The sequence below is a fragment of the Sander vitreus genome, chromosome 3, assembly GCF_031162955.1.
Source record: "Sander vitreus isolate 19-12246 chromosome 3, sanVit1, whole genome shotgun sequence".
Classification (NCBI taxonomy): Eukaryota; Metazoa; Chordata; class Actinopteri; order Perciformes; family Percidae; genus Sander; species Sander vitreus.
In genome coordinates, this window is record NC_135857.1 from 33851441 (window position 1) to 33857365 (window position 5925).

The 5925-nt window shown below is 43.7% G+C and overlaps 1 long non-coding RNA gene across 1 annotated transcript in view; it reads left to right on the forward strand.

The window, feature by feature from the left end:
- Positions 1-5710, forward strand: part of LOC144513499 (uncharacterized) — a 148361-nt gene extending 142651 nt beyond the window's left edge. Inside the window, exon 3 of the long non-coding RNA XR_013501135.1 lies at positions 5604-5710. This is a non-coding gene — a long non-coding RNA (uncharacterized LOC144513499). The remainder of the gene's footprint in view (positions 1-5603) is intronic.
- Positions 5711-5925: the final 215 nt, after the last annotated feature.

Sequence of the window (5925 nt, forward strand, 5' to 3'; positions counted from 1 at the left end):
TCTTTATCGAACAGTGTTTTACAGTGACAGCCACAGGATGGTACAAATGAATTGTCCTATTCTTTGTAGGGATGCACCGAATCCAGGATTCAGATTCGGCCAAATATTGGGCTTTTTGACGGGGTTCTGTTTCTGCCGAACCTTAGAATTTTTTCCACCGAACCGACCCCTACGCTTGCACTACGCGCGCTACGCTGGTTGATGTAATGACGGCGCCGTTGGTTACCGGAAGGTGTTTACGTAGGCGGACCGTTCAATGCAGCAGGCTGTGAGAAAGTGAAAATGGAACTGGTGAGCAGAACAAGTGTTGTTTGGCAGTACTTTCAGTCAAAAGAAGGCCATTCAAGTGAAGCAACATGTTCAATCTGCAATGCTGATTAGTCTGGTGGTGGCGAGGACCCTAAACAATACACAACATCACCGCTGTTACAACATCTGGTATGAAACATCTGGAAGAATACGAGCTGAGCATGAAGGAATCTACAGACAGCAGCCAGAATGCAGCAACTTCAGATACGGCAAAGGAAGGACAGTCACTGTTTACTTCATTAATGTGTTGACTGTGTTCATGGACTGAGGATGGGACGAGGATTCGGCAGAATCTTAACCAGTGGATTTGGTATTTGGCCGAGCCCAAAAAATCTGGATTCAGTGCATCCCTAATTCTTTGGCCTTTGCCTCTGAACTTCCAAAGGATTCTTTTTTGATGGTTGGCAGTTGGCAATACTATAAAATTAAATAAAACCCCCACATTCAATAATAGTAGTGAACTGTTCATTTATTTTACGTGCAGACGAAGTTGCATGGAACCACCAACATTATTTTTTTTAGACAATTTGGTTAAAGTAGAACCCAAATTTCCGATGTAGAAACTGTTTGAAAATGGGTCAAATTTGAGCCGAAGACAACAGGAGGGTTAAACACAAGTTAAAATAACGTTGACTTTTGGTGTCACGTGGGTCACTAACCTAGTCTACTGGGTGACAGTATCGTGTTTGTTGGACTCATCTTTGGTTAGAAACGTACGTAAAAGGAGAAGGTATAATTTGGGACAAACTATGTTTCCCTTGAAACACAATTGTGAATGCATTCTATTTGTATGAAAATGTAATGTTTAGAGACAGGGCTGGCTCATAACAATAACACGTGCTGTTTTAGTAGTTGGAGTTGACCATGAGTCAGTAATCTGTATATACTGAAGTCCATTTATTTATAGACATTTTTAAAAGCAATGTTGACCCAATTGTTGCTACAGAGAAGTTATATAGTCCAAAAAAACAGTCTATATTAAGCAGTTATGAATGGAAATCATGAACACAATACTGTATCTTAAAAACAGAATAGTCACAAAAGTCACAAAAACATTCAACAAATTTAATAGGAAAATGTTTTAAGACAATATGCTTTAAAAAAAAAAAATATTTCTATAACCAAACAAGCATTTCAGATTATAGTTAATAATAACGCTGGCGTTGTTTGAATGCTTGCAGGTTGAAGCCAGGTTAATCTTTCCCATCCCTACATGATGTTAAACCCCCCCACCCCTCCCGCTGTTGGCTCCGATGGACTCCTGATGGTTCAGATGAGTCAGACTTTAGCTAATCTTTCCTAATGTAGCTCAGAGCCGTGCTATAGCTCGTTCTAATCTCTTACCCCCGCAGCATTAGCCCATGCTAATGCTAATCCCTTTCTGTCTAGCGCCGGGCCATACTGGCGCTAATACGCTGTCGTGTAGCCGCGCTAATGCTAATCCAGCTGTCTGTCGGAAAAATGCTGCACTCTAAGCAAAATATCCATAGGAAAAACGGATAATGTCCTGGCAGAAAATTACCTGTAGCTTTTTTTTTTGTGAAGTTTACGGACACTTCTGTTCGCCAAAAAATAAACAGAAAATTCTGTAGATTTATTCTGTACCTTTTAACAGATATTTCTTTTAATCCAAATCATCTAAATATGGAAAAACACCTGTGAAAAATCATTACAGACGATTCCTTCACATTCACAAGGTATTTTCAACCCATATATCTACGGACTTTACTTTAACAGTGTGACCGGCAGGGAGCTGAGTCGCCGCCCGACGCCCGAGTCACAGTCAGACACCCGAGTCACAGTCAGACACCCGAGTCACCGTCAGACACCCGAGTCACCGTCAGACACCCGAGTCGCCTCCAGACATCCGAGTCACAGTCAGACACCTGAGTCACCGTCAGACACCCGAGTCACCGTCAGACACCCGAGTCGCCTCCAGACACCCGAGTCACAGTCAGACACCCGAGTCACAGTCAGACACCCGAGTTGCCGCCCGACACCCGAGTCGCTGCCCGACACCCGAGTCGCTGCCCGACACCCGAGTCGCTGCCCGTCACCCGAGTCGCTGCCCGTCACCCGAGTCACCGTCAGACACCCGAGTCACAGTCAGACACCCGAGTCGCCGCCCGACACCCGAGTCGCCGCCCGACACCCGAGTCGCCGCCCGACACCCGAGTCGCCGTCAGACACCCGAGTCGCCGTCAGACACCCGAGTCGCCGCCCGACACCCGAGTCGCCGTCAGCAGTAGTGAATTAAGTATTCAGATCCTTCACTTAAGTAAAAGTACTAATACCACAGTGTAAAAATACTTGCAAGTAAAAGTCCTGCATTTAAAATGTTACTTGAGTAAAAGTATGTAAGTATCATCAGGAAAATATACTTAAAGTATTACAAGTAAAAGTACTCTATATGTGTTTTGTGTGCATACATCTTAATTGAGTATAATAACTACTAACTAAAGATGCCCCGAATGTTTACGCCCGCGTGATGTTTCCTGATCTCATGTTCTGCCTAGTTATCTCCAGTTTATTTTAACCTGCTTATTTTAATTCTGTCTAGACAGTGTCTGAACAAAACACCTCAGTTTCCCCCAGTGATCCGACACACACCTCCTTCCTCCTCCCATTCACTTCCACTAACTCCTTCCCTCGCCCCAGTTTGTCTCCATCACCGTTATTCATGTTGTTTTCTGCTTATTTTTTAATAACACTGCTGTTTTTTCTGATTGTGTGTGTGCCGTGTTTTTTTTATAGTCATTTAGATTTTCTTATCTAATTCACTTGCACCCTATCATCGGGACGTTCTTGTACATTTTTCTTTTGGGTTTTAAAGCTGCTGTTATTACAGCTCCGTCATTTATCTCTGCCGCACAAAATTGTGTTTCGTGCTGTGTCCTTCTGTTGTGGCTGCATTTTATCACCTTGTTTAATTACCTTACTACTTTTAATTTTTTTTTGTATTGCCGTGCAAGCTAAATGAACTGAAGTAAAGAGAAGAACATCCCTGCGGGCCTGAAACCAATGCACGTTAATGAATTAAGAAAATGGGATTTCTTCAAATGCCAAAAATGTAGCAGAGAAAGAAATACATTTCCAATGCATAGAGTGTGATGTAAGTATTCCTCCGATAGAAAAACAGTCACCTACGCTACACCCACACCACGCTGACATCAAACTTCCACCTTCAGGCGCTTTGTTGGCGCAACGTTACATATCCGTCTGTGATGTTCAATGTGTTCCGGGAGCTCTTCTGTGAAGAAATATTGAGATTTTCTTTGTTTGTTTTGGTGTACCCGCTTTGCCTCAACCTTCCTCGTCAACTTCACTTAGCGCTGTCTTGCAATTTTCCCAGAATGCCTCAGGAGAAACCCAAGAGTGCAAGCATGAACAATAGGCTGTGGGTTACAATGTGTAGGTGGAAGGAGTGATGAGGAATGGAGGGAAGAAAGAGAGCTTTTCTAGCTGTGAGAAGCGAGAGTCGTGCCACTTACTCAAAACACATCTCGTCTCTGCAGAAAACTGTAAACCCTCTCGCTGATGGATGGATTTTTTTTTTTCCCCCTGTACAATTGTTGAATCTTGGATGTAAATGTCAGCGGCTCTTCACAAAACCTTCACTCACTGAAGGACTGACGCCTGGATGTTGGCAAAAATGCCAACAAAAGCATTTTGGAGTATTTGTTAGGAGAGAAGAAACTAGAAAATATTCACTTTTAACAAGCTGCCATCAGAGAGGTTTTACTTTTTATAAGAAATGACTAATAACGATAAATTGATTATCTAAATAGTAGTCTATATCCACGACCTTTCACTTCTGGGATTGCTCCGTTGCCCCCTGGAAATTCCGCCGAATGTCCTTTTTCAGCCAGATATCCCGTTGCCTTGGGCTTTCTTTGTGTTGTAATTCTAACCTCCGGTGGATTTGTGAGGACTATGGTTAACTCCTCAGATCTCTGCAGGGTAAATCCAGACAGCTAGCTAGACTATCTGTCCAATCTGAGGTTTCTGTCGCACGACTAAAACAACTTTTGAACGTACACACGTTCCACCAAAACAAGTTCCTTCCAGAGGCTATTTTGCAGAGGCAGCGTTGCTCCATTCGGCGCCTAGACGGTTGTGATTGGTTTAAAGAAATGCCGATAAACCTGAGGATGCAACGTCCTCCTTCAGAGATTGAATCATCAATATTTGTATTCCTACTGCCAACATTTGCATCTTTGTAAAACTACTGAAACTACCACTGGCTTTGGATTCTCTCTCCACGATACATTCTCACTCCCAGCACATCAAAAGACGATACAGAACACTTTTTACCCAAAGGCCACCACTGCACTGAAAACTGCCATGAAATCATCCAGCTAACTGGGATTGTGCAATAAATTGTATCTATTTATGTTTACAGAATATGTTGGCCGTGTACCTGCTGATAGTGTGAGTGTTACATTACATTACATGTAATTCAGCTGACGCTTTTACCCAAAGCGACTTACAATTGCTATATATGTCAGAGGTAACTCGCCTACATGCACGCTCTTACTGGGTGAGCTAGAGGTCGCCCCGACAGTTAGGTTTTGGAACAGATCGTGGTTGCCAACCTCTGGTTGGGGTTACAAAGTGTACATTTCAGTGACACGCGGGACAAGAATGGGAAAAGAACCCCGGTCTCCTGGGCGAAAGACGCTAAAGGCTGATCCTTGCATCGGTATCCGACTCGGTCAGGTGCCTTTGCTGTTTGTTACTGATGCAAAAAAGTCTCCTTTTTTTTTTTAGCTGACGATTAATAGTCAATGTCTGCAACTGATTCATTAATATTTGTTTTCGCACTGCCAAAATTTGCATCCCCGTTAAAACTACCAGAAGACTACCAGAAGACGAGATGCTCTCACTGCCATTTCAATGCGTTTTTACATGGGACAACAGTCAATCTCTGCAACGTAAAAGTTTGATTCATCAATAGCCTATTTGTATTCCTATCTCCGTAGAACTACTACTGGCTCTGGATTCTCCCTCCGCACTGTCTGAACGTCCTACTGAGGACGTCTGCAAAAAAAGGGAAAAGAAGCAGAGCAGCCCCAAAGGGAGGGCAAGAGAGGCGAGAGAATGGGGGAGAGGAAATGAATAGAGAGAAAGAGAGAGGGGAGGGGGGGGGAGTGACAGGAGGGACAGAAGGAAAGAAGCTAAAGGAATACTAATGAATTAATGATGCAACATGTTGACATTTCTTCCTTGCTTTCTCCATCCCATTCCTGCACTCCTTCCTCTCCTCCCCTTCTCTCTCCATGCCTCTCTTGCAGGACGGAGGCTGCCCTTGTTAGTTTGTCATCCTGCTGTAACCCCAAGGCCGGGGATGTGACTGGAATGTGAATTCAACCATAAGAGGACTGACTCCAACTAAGAACTTCCTGCCTCCCCGAGAAACTCAGGTAGGTCGTCAGTAATGGAATTTCTAATGCCCCAATCCCTGATGTGGTCTGATTAAGTGTGTGTGTGTGTGTGTGTGTGTGTGTGTACATGCACAGACATTGTGTACGTAAACACACAGTAACACAGTGTAATAGTGTGAGTGTGTTTTCCAGAATAGATGTAAAGGACGGGACAGACCTTCTGCTGACTCAT